This window comes from Sturnira hondurensis, unplaced genomic scaffold (assembly GCF_014824575.4).
Source record: "Sturnira hondurensis isolate 20B ecotype Veracruz unplaced genomic scaffold, ASM1482457v3 Scaffold0002039, whole genome shotgun sequence".
NCBI lineage: Eukaryota > Metazoa > Chordata > Mammalia > Chiroptera > Phyllostomidae > Sturnira > Sturnira hondurensis.
Genome location: NW_028074670.1, coordinates 4,916,416 through 4,928,067, shown reverse-complemented (window position 1 = coordinate 4,928,067; position 11,652 = coordinate 4,916,416). Strand labels below are relative to the sequence as shown.

Genomic DNA, 11,652 nt, shown 5'->3' with positions numbered 1-11,652 from the left:
AGGAAATCTGTGCATCTGGTATTTAATTTGCTCAATGTACCCAATTTTTGTAAGACATTGTTGTTTAATTTGCATTATGTTCCTGTGGAACCAATTTTTCTCAACTGCCTTGTGTACTAATTGGCTTGGTGAAAAAGAACTCATTATTTCAGTCCAGTAAGTATACAATGTGTGGTTTCACTGCATTTGCCTAAAACTCCATCTCCAACGCCTTTATCTCCTTAGAGGAAAACTTTCATCTGTGCTATAATATCTAGTGTGTCAGTCTCATCAGATGTTCCTTTCCACCTCTGCCACGTTGGGTAACTGCATGGTCCCCCTCAGGCCATAATCCAGTACACATTGTGTTTTCTGTGCACTAGCTCCGTGTCTACATTAAAGAAAGGCACTCAACACCCCCCCCCCAAAACCCGCATGCTTATTTTGAAGGGATATGCAGAGAAATATCTAAAATAAAAGTCACAAGGTTAAGAATTACAATCCAATCTAGGAGAAAATTAATTATCGGGAAGGGTAGTTACATATGATTCCATGGTTACAGAAGCATTCTGGGTCCATGGCCTCTACCTGGTGTTTTGAATGAAAGCTGCCTACCAGAAAGCTTTCTGGTAGGCACAAGGAATTAGGCCAAAATGACAAATGAAGAAGACAATATCCATAGGACACTCTTGGATGTACCTCAAACTGGACAAGGTTTGATACTATGTTATGTTGTTGATATTGAGTGCAAATGGTGCCTCTAAAGTTTTAGAAGGGAAAAGATTTCCCCTGGGTTCTCTAACTGGGTGGTAAAACCCGTACTGGTCAAGCTTTAAGTGTAGCTGTACTTATAAAAATCCCAAATGTAAGTTGTTTAGATGAGGTTGACTATGATGGCTAATCAGAATGTTACATACATGACAGTCATTTCTGACCAATGAGTAATAATTTATATATTCATAAACTTTTAAAAGAAAAAACGTAATGTAAAAACTGACAGGAGTTAGGGAAAACACAACTTAGGGTAACTATGTATCCCTCTTGGCCCAAGATTTAGCCACTTGATTGACCTTACATAATTTTTAATAGCATCCCTTTTACTCTTAAAAATTTAAAGTTTGCCTGACTAGTGTAGCTCAGTGGATTGAGCACGGGCCTGTGAACCAGAGGATTGTGGTTCAATTCCCAGTCAGGGCACATGCCTGGGTTGCAGGCCAGTTCCCAGCAGGGGGCGCATGAGAGGCACTCATACATTGATATTTCTCTCCCTCTCTCCTTTCTTTCCCCTCTAAAGACAAATAAACAAAATCTTTAAAAAATTAAAGTCTAGATATTATATAATTAATTTGGCAAATAAGGTGCAGTTGCTCACCTTATTAAAGATGCGTTAAATTATGGAACTCCTACAAGATTTGCTTTGGGGCTATCTATAACCTTTAGAATTGGACAAAGACATGGGTGATAAGGGAATTTTGGAGATTATGGTACCTGATGAACCAAGTGCAAGGTCACTGAGAGAAAGTTAGGCAATAAGGAGGCTCACTGCTAGACATTGAATGTTTGTATGTCCCCCATATTCATGTGTTAAAGCTTAATCCCCCATACAACCTTGTTTGGAGTTGGGGCCTTTTGGACTTAATTGTGACATGAAAATAAGGCCTTCATGAATAGGATTAGTGACCTTACAGCGTAGGCCTGAAAGAACTTTCTCACCCCCTCTACCAGGTGAGGACACAGCAGGGAGTTTGCTGTCTATGAACCAGAAAATGGGTTCTCACTAGACACTGAATTTGCCAGTGTCTAGATTTTGAACTTCCCAATCTCTGAAACTGTGAGAATAAATTTCTTTGGTTTAAAAGCCACTCAGTTTATATTATTTTTATAGGAACCCAAATAGACTAAGACACTTATATGATGATCTTCCTCTATAAGCTCTTTATTAGTTTCACAGCATTCAAGTATTTGCATATGCCTTGGGCATTTTTCAAGGTGCTACTGTTGATAAATAGCACACACTCAAGCAGAGACAAAAAGAGAGTATTTCCAAATAGAGGGGCCACTTTGATTAAATACAAATGTTGTTATGAATACTATAATATCATAAATTCCATCCAGGACATTGCATAATTTTGGGAGACCAGTATAAAATGCAAAAGTGGGATCTATTGATCAAGTTATTAAGAATTGCAAGACTGCAAAAGTAGAGCATTAGACTGAACTAGTCTGAACTTAGTCGAACCAGAGCACTAGGCACTGGGCCTGAGCGAATGCACAGGTCACACATGCAGAACGTGGCCCTGCCACAGACAGGAAAAATGTATCCTTGCAGAACAGAAACATAAAGATTCATTGCACTGATACTGCTAACTTTGATGACCAGAGTCAGGTTGATGAAATTTCCTGTTGTGTGTGAATTTATAAATGCCATCTCAATTTTGTAAAGCATTTAGAATCCCGCACTGAGCCTCATATACAGCCAGAGGCACTGTTAGTTCAATTATGACAATTACATCAGCTTATCTTAGTCAGAGCTAGTTATCAGAGAATTTGTCTGAGGATATATCTTGAATCATCATTTGGATAAGGAAGGGGATGTGGTGTGGTTCTGGAAGATAAGTCTGCCCCTGTGGTAGACAGTGGCATGTGCAGCTTTCCACTACATGGTGTTACAGAAAGTTTACTATTATTTTTGTAGAAAACAAAGAAATACAGCAAGGTATTTTGCTCACAAAACTCCTGAAAGACTGTGTAATGAAAAGAAAGGAAGGGGAAAAGAGAGTAACCGTGCATCTAATCCGCCTCACGTACTCTCCTACATGATCTAATCCTGCGATGTAATATACTTCCTAAAACTAATGTAAAGTCACTGTTACCGCCTCATTTGCAGAATGTGAAGACAGATCTCAATGGACTAGATCATTTCTCCAAAGACACATAGCCAGTGATGGATGGAGCCATGGCTTGAATTCAGGCATACAGGTGTTTTACAAAAATCAAAAGCCATGCCTTTCATGCAAAGCTACAGCACATAAACAGCATCTGAGCAACACAGATTCCCCTTGATCTTTACATAAGTGCATTATAACATTAGAAATTTCTTTCAAATAGAGGAGGCAGGATTAAGGTCCCACAAGGTGGTTTGCAGTGATAGTGAAGGTGGAAAGACTTGGAGCCAGTATCACAAGCCTGAAAAGGTGCAAGTGTGAAGTACTTGAAACACTGGGTTTACAGGGCCTATGCCAGAAAAGCAGTGCTTCACTGAGTTCATCTGTGGCTAATTTTCAATGGTAACAGGAGTCAATAGAGATAAGCAGGAGATACAGTAGTTTCCTATCAGAGGAGCAAAATTCTCAGTCAGACACAGGCCTCAGGGATTTACTGTACTGGTGATCCGAACAGTTTGGTTGATGGTACCTTTCTCACTTGGTGGTAATTTTAACAAACTGTAGGAAACCGGCTCCTTTATTCACTTCCTGATTCCTAAAATATTTCTGATATAATTGAATCAGAACTTAAATCACAACCCTTTCAGCACAATCTCTGTGCCATTTCCTGAACTCTTATTTCCTAGTCAATGTAATTAATTACTGAACTTTTCTGCTGTCTGAAGTTGGTCTATATAACTCCTAACTCTCTTGCCTGCCTGGAGTCTCTGTAAGACTGCACTACATTGTGTTGTTCCATGCTTTCCAAACATTTGTATCCTGATCTAACTGTTACCTCAAGACTAAAGAAGATACAGAATACCTCTTACCATCCTTGGCAGATTTTCATCTTAACTCCCCTGATGCTGCCCCAATAGGGGGCAGTCCAACTGCAGTCCAGGCACTGTCTAGTGTATGTAGAGTCCCTGCCTGATCAGGTGGCCCACACAGATGACCTTATTTATGTTTTAACTATTTGATAGGCTAAAATGTATTCATCTTAGAGAAAGCTTTAAAAAGTAACACATGGTAATTATAAAAGTCTTCATCAATAGAAGCAAGTATAAGAAACCAAAAAATATTAATCACAATGAAACTTATCATCTATGCTAGGAAAATTGTGCGGAACTTTTGGGTTATTTTTTCGAATCTTCTTTTATTTTATTTTTTTAATTTGAGAGTACATTATTAAAGGTGAGGAGAGTGAAGCAAAGGCTTAAGGTAGAAGAGGCAACAAGAGACAGCCTGGGCATTCCTCTGCGTTGGCTCTCCAGAAGTGTTATAGGAAAGAACTGAATCAAGGTGGGGTTGCTGTTATCTCATGGAAAATTCGGAGGAAAAGGGGCCTTAGGGACAGAGTCACGGGGTTGGCTCAGGGCCAGCTGCTCCTGCCCATTGCTTTCCTGCTTGCAAGCTTTTTTCTCCATAAACATAAGCTTGTGTTTTCTTTTCTTGCTACTGTTATTTTTCAAATATGTGAAATAGAGTTTAATGATACAACATGAGATACATAAAGATTTTTAATTACCGAATAATGAACCATTGTATAAATAGTGACCTTCTACTGTTGGTAAAATTTTAGGGTATTGCAACATTCTAAGCACTATTTTTTGCTTAGTAAAGAATGCCCTTGATGTAGCAATAAAAATTACTTACTGAACACAATTTCTTGATACACAGAAGTGGTTCAGTCCCCATGTTTTATCTTGATTCTGCATTCTTTCCTTGGATATTTTCCAGTCTTGCATTTGATAAGATGCTATCCCCACATTTTGTTTTCATTAAATATGTCACACACAGTTTCACAGTGTCCTGCCTATGTCATTATTCAGAAGTAATAACATTTTTCTAAGGTTAATATTCCTATTTCTGAAATGTGTTAGAAGATTGTGGAAACTCTGCAAAAGGCCGTGCCATGCTATTTTTACAAAAATAATATTCTATCATACATGTCTGTTGAGAGCAAGAGTGGGGCTGATGTGAAAAGTTGATGAGGACTGCCCCAGCCTTGTTTCCCAAGCCTACTTTCTCATCTCTAGTCAGTCTGTGCACCTTCCCTGTGCCTTTGGCTTGTTCGTTTTTCCCCATGGCATTGTCTTTCTAAGGGGTTTCCTATTGCACTTAAAGATACATTTTTTTCAGATGTGAAGTACAGTATCTGAATAATCTCATTAGGCAATAGAATAAAAGCATAATCTTCTCCTTTCTTGTTGACTTCAATCAAACCTGGTTTCCTCTGACAGGCTGCTGATGACACAGTTAAATTATCTTTTAAAAATAACCACAAGCAGGGAAAGTTCTATGCAATTTCCTCAGGCTATATATTTTTAATACAAAGAATTTATTTGGGTGATCATTTTAAACAATTGCTTGTATCTTAAGGAATCTCAGTTTTGAGATGTCCATATGATCAAATATACTTTAAGACAACCATCATTTCCTCATGTCTTGCTTTGAATCAGTAAGTATATTTTTAATGAGATCACAGCTTCATAGTAGTTCTTTCAGAACCATGTGTCTGGTAAAAGTCAACATGGAAATAGATCACATAAACACATTCATTAAAATATGAAAACAGGCCCTGGCTGGTGCCACTCAGTAGATTGAGTGTGGGCCTGCGAACCAAAGGATGGCCAATTTGATTTCCAGTCAGGGCACATACCTGGGTTGTGGGTCAGGTCCCCGGTAGGGAGCATGTGAGAGGCAACCACATATTGATGTTTCTCTTTCTATTTCTCCCTCACTTCCACTCTCTCCAGAAGTCCGACATCCAAGGATTTAAAGAAGCAGCATTCATCTAGACGAATAGGAGTGTGGAGACACAAAGAAGGGCAGAGAGGTTGGGGAGGGGAGGCAGTGGAGTGGGCAGTCCCACATTCACATGGACAAACATTGGGAGGAATACCTTGAGTGCAAGTGATCCCAGCTCCTGACCAGACCATCCAGCCTAGGGTTCCAGTGCCAGGAAGATAAGTCCTCTGGCTGTAAGAACCAGTGGGGGTTGGGGCTGCAGAAGAAACTGCAGGATTCTCAGGAGACTCCTCTTAAAGGGACCACATAGGTCTCAAGACATACACAGACCTACCTCCTCTGAGATTCAGCACCAGGGTAATAGCTGGAAGGGCACAAGTGACACACAGGTTGAAAATGAAGTGAATAGCAACAGGGCAAGTGCTGGGAAACAGGTCCTTTCCTGGAAAATCTCCAGAGGCCAAGAAGTGGCATTGTCCCTTATCCAAGCCCTCTCCTGCACAGAGCCACAAAGCAGTGAAACAGATTACCCAACCCTGGAAATAACCTAAGGTTGCACTCCACACAAATTACAGTTGCCTTTTCTAGTACAGGCCATGCCACTATAGGAGTCAAAACAGCTCTACCTAAAATGCAGAAGCAAACACAGGGAGGCTACAAAATTGAGGAGACAAAGAAATATGGGCCAAATGATAAACTAGAACAAAACTCCAGAACAAGAACTAAATGGAATGGAGCTAAGCAAAGTTACTAGGTGCACAGTTCAAAACACTAGTTGTCAGGATGCTCAAAGAACTCTTTAGGTACTACTATAGCAACATAAAAAAGAAACAATGGTTGCATTAAGCGAAAAAAAGAAAAATCCACAGGGAATCAACAGTGGAGGGGATGAAGTCAAGAATCAAAATAATTTGGAGCATAAGGAAGAAAAAAGCATTCAATCAAAACAGCAAGAAGAAAAGAAGTTTTAAAAAAAGACTAGAACAAGGAGGCTCTGGGACAAATGTATGAACATCCAAATTTTAGGGATGCCAGAGGAGAAGAGGAAGAGCAAGAAACTGAAAACTTGTTTGAAACAATAATGAAAGAAAACTTCCCTTTTTGGTGAAGGAAATAGATATACAAGTCCAAGAAGCACAAAGAATCCCAAACAAGTTGGACCCAAAGAAGTCCACACCAAAACATATCATAATTAAAATGCCAAAGGTTAAAAATAAAGAGAATCTTAAAAGCAGCAAGAGAAAAGCAGAGAGTTACCTACAAGGGTGTTCCTATAAGACTGTCAGCTGATTTCTCAAAAGAAACTTTGCAGGTTAGAAAGGACTGTCAAGAAGTATTCAAAGTGGCCCTGGCTGGTGTAGCTCAGTGGATTGAGCGCGGGGCTGCGAACCAGACGATCGGGGTTCGATTCCCAGTCAGGGCAAATACTTGGGTTGCAGGCCAGTTTCTCCGGCAGGGGCCAGTTCCCTGCAGGGGATGCACAAGAAGCAGCCATACATTGATGTTTCCTTCCTCTCTCCTTCCTTTCCCCTCTGAAGATAAATAAATAATAAAATATTTTAAAAAAAAGAAGTATTCAAAGTGATGAAAAGCAAGGACTGACAACCTAGATTACTCTATCCAGCAAAGCTATCATTTTCAATTGAAGAGCAGATAAAGTGTTTCACAAACAAGGTAAACCTAAGGAGTTTGTTATCACCAAGCTATTATCGTATGAAATGTTAAAGGGGACTATATAAGACAAAGAAGATCAAAACCATGAACATTAAAATGACAGCAAATTCACAACTATCAACAACTGAATCTAAAAAAACAAACTAAGCAAACAAGCAGAACAGGAACAGAACCACAGATCCAGAGAACATTTGGAAGATTATCAGTTGGGAGGGAAAGGGAGAGAATGGGAAAAAGTTACAGGGATTAAAAAGTACAAATTGGTAGGTACAAAATAGAAATGAGAATCTAAAAACTGTAACAGGGAATGGAGTAGCCCAAGAACTTACACGCATGGCTCATGGATGTGAACTAAGTGGGGAGGATTGCTGGAGGGAGTGGGGGTACCGGGAAGAGTGAGGCAAAGGGGGGAAATTGGGACAACTGTAATAGTATAATCAATAGAATACATTAAAAATATAAGTAACATAGTTTGCTAAGATTTTGGAGCGATTGTTTCTAAAGGTGAGGACTTTTGCATTAATTTATAGAGATGCATTTGAGATTTAAAAAGGAAATGTATTTTGTGGTTTTGCTAATGTCAGGGATAATGATATGACTTCACAAAAGTTATTTAGAGAACTCAACAGGGCAGGAAAAATATTAAGCTTATTTAAAGATGATAATAAACTCAAACTTCTAGACCAAAATAAAGAAAACAAGTCAAATATAAGATTAACTTAAAATGAGTCATGTGACATTGCCCAAGTTATTTACCTTATCAATTAATGTACTTATTTATTTGTTTAATACAAATATTTACCAACTTCTGTGGCAAAGAGTTTCATGTGAATATTAACATATATTATGTATATAAGTATATATGTGTATATATATACATACACACACAGGTTGAATTAGTTGTTTAATTACTGTGTTTAATATAAATATTTTTAAATTGGTGTAATTGGGCACACCTGGCCATCAGTGCCATGCAAACTGTTCTCGTTACATTAACAATGGCTGGACTTTTTCTGGCCAGACCTCATAAAAGAGGAGTTTCTACATACATTCTCCTGTAGAGTTTTGTGCCTCTTTAAAGCAAGACAGTTACATTTTTCCCGGTGAATTTAACACAATTTTCTGGGTGAAAATAAGATTTTGGAAGTATACAGTAGAGAAGTAAAAAGTGGACAGAACCACCCATACCACTCTGTCCCTGAGGCTTTGGAGAAGCCGTTCCCATCATCTTCTCCCACCAATTGTCAGCAACCCAGATGCTGACTCTACATTCAATGTTACTCATGAAGCCAAATCAGCAGATTTCCAGAGTTCAACCACGTGGCTATATAAATGCCTTAGATAACCAGATATCCTTTTCACCGGGCTGTCCTAAAACCCAGTACGACTAGTCACTCTGCCATAGACTCATTTTCACAAGCAAGTAATATCACTTTTCAGTTGTCTGGATTCCATAAATATCCTCTAAACACAAAAGCTTCACCCATGGACTGTTGGAAAAATTATGCATTCCAAAACAGACGCAGGACCAGCTCCACATTACTTCAGCCTATATTATTACTAGTAATGACATCTCCGTCCACAGCATAGAAGAAGAAAACACTGTATGGTAACTCCAGCCTCAGTGAGTCCCAGATTCCAGGTACAGCCAAAACTGCCCCTGAATACATTTCATTGACTTTCCTGAACGACCCTGTGCTGTTGTCTAAGATTAAGCAAAACCTTAAGGAAAAGCATGCTCAACATATAGAGGACCTTCAAGCTTATTATGAATCACATTTAAATAGCTTAAAACAAACTGGAGGGAAAAGAAATTTCTGCATTTGAAGACTGAAAGAAAACCCATCAAATTCTTATGGACAGATGTGGTCAGTTAGTGTTCTGAATGAAACTACTATCATATAAGAACACTTGAAAATAAGAGTAATTTGTTAGAAATGGAAGCATGTGATTTCAGAGAATGTCTCAGTGCAGCCAGCAAAGGCTCCAAAATGTTGCAAGAACAAATTGAGGAAATAAGAACAAGTAATAAAGAAAAAGACAATACCATCATTTGACTAATATGTAGACTGCAGACTTTGAAGAAGTGTTTGAGAAAGTTTATATATTCAAATGACAAAGAAGCTAGATCAACAGGAAAACAAAATGTTTCAAGATATTTTAGGCCCCGGCTGGTGTAGTTCAGTGGATTGAGTGCAGACTGTGAACCAAAGCGTCACCAGTTCAATTCCCAGTCAGGGCACATGCCTGGGTTGCAGACCAGGTCCCCAGTGGGGGGCCACGTGAGAGGCAACCACACATTGATGTTTCTCCAACTCTCTTCTTCCCTTTCCCTCTCTCTAAAAATAAATAGATAAATAAACAAACAAATAAATAAATAAATAAATAAAATATTTACAGGAAAAAAAAAAAAACAAGCAGGGATGGGGACTGATGGGTCCAGGTTTTTAAAAAAGGATATTTTAGGAAAGTATGAGTCCTTTGGAAAAGAGCACAACAGAGCAAAGGATACATTGAATAGAAGAGTGAGCACAAGTAGGTTTACAGTTGTGAGTGTGCAAAATGGAGTTTATTTTCGTATCATTATTTTTAAATTACTGTATTATTTTACATATGAACAACTATAAACCTTTACCCACTCCTGTATAATTGAGAATTGTTTGATGCACAAACTCAGATTGTTGACTTGAACAATTTCGAAACTTGAAGTTCATGTTAAGTAAGTAGAGCGTGAAAATATGTTATCTTCATTCTAATTCTGGAACTCCCATGACCCCCTCATGCCAGCACACCACATCAGCCACCAGTGACATCAGCAGGTGGAAATGCTGATGCCAGGAATGGAGCGTTCTCTCTTTACTGTCCAGCCTTGCGACACGCAGGACAGGACGATGTCTAACCAGCTGGAGAAACCCATGTTCCTGGGTATCATTCTCCTCCAGAAAACAATCCTTCAGCTGGCAGATCACCATGAAACTTCCTGATGAGAGAGAGAGACTGACAGAAATCCAGAGACGGAGAGACAGAGAGAGAGCAAGTTCAGACACACCTATCACGAGACCTTTAAAATAACTTAGTGAAGTAAAATATTTAAAAAATTGCTCAGACAGACAGAAAAAAGAGGACATTTCAAATAAATTAGTGTCCTCAGGAAACAAATGCTGTTGGTGCAGGTCGGTTCCCAGAGAAATGTGGCCGGCAAAGACAAAAGAGCTGTAATTCTGCTTCACTAGGGTAGTCATCTTTACCACCTCCAAATCTTCAATCAAGCACCCCAACAAAAAGATTATGTCAACACTAGTGACTGTGGCTTATAGTCCAAAGTGGTCCCCTAAAGAAAATGCGTCCCTAGGATATAGTCAGCTACTTAGCAAAAATGCTAACAGTACTATTGAATTTGATATACTTTTGGATGATTTAGATGCTGTTCGTGCGCCTACATTACAATGTACCACTCAAAGAAAAAATAACTCCAGTTTCTTCCTCTAATGACGGAGAAGAAAAAAAATCAGAAAAAGCTTGCTGACATTCAAGTGAATCATAATTATTCCCTGGAACTGTTGCCAAGTGGAGTGAAGAATGTCTCCATGAAATCAGCCAGGGAGAAAAATCTGTTACTGTGGGCAGTGTTGGCCTTGTGAGTAATGTAAGTCCCCTTCTGTAGCATCACGTGGTCATGGCTTTGCGTACACTGCAAAAATGAGGAGCCCAACTGAAACAGGATAGTTTTTTTGATAGACTTATAAAAGAAAAAGACCAGATTGAAGTATCAATCTAAGGGCTTCCACTGGAGGACAAATCACTTTGCAGACTAAGTTAAATCAGGAGATTGAAGTATCAATCTAAGGGCTTCCACTGGAGGACAAATCACTTTGCAGACTAAGTTAAATCAGGTGGAATATCTCAGCTTGAATCAGCTTCAGAGACTTGACCCTAGAAGCCTTGAAAGACATTTCGGAAAAGATTGAAAATTGGGTTCAGTTTGCATGACATTAAAAACGTTCCATATGTTGCACATCTCTGCAATTTTTTTGAGATTTGTAGCCATTAAATTTTGAGATATTTTTGTTTGCACTAATGTAAAATTAGTGCAAACTATTTGTACTGTTTATAGGCCTTCAAATCACAGTTTTACAATCATGTCCCTTTTTATACTTGCTGTTTTATACTTCAAATGACCACATTTTTTAAAGATTTTCTTTGTTAGGCTCAAGAATCTTTTATAATATATCTTAGTACTTAAAAAGTATTATTTTATATAGTGTGTGTCTCCAACTTGTAATGAGGGTAAGAATATGTAATCCAAGAGGCACAAACAGTGGTA

General features: G+C 38.7%; 1 pseudogene; it reads left to right on the top strand.

Moving 5' to 3' along the window:
• Window positions 1-632: 632 nt before the first annotated feature.
• On the top strand, window positions 633-11,174 carry LOC118982641 (M-phase phosphoprotein 9-like; annotated as a pseudogene).
• Window positions 11,175-11,652: the final 478 nt, after the last annotated feature.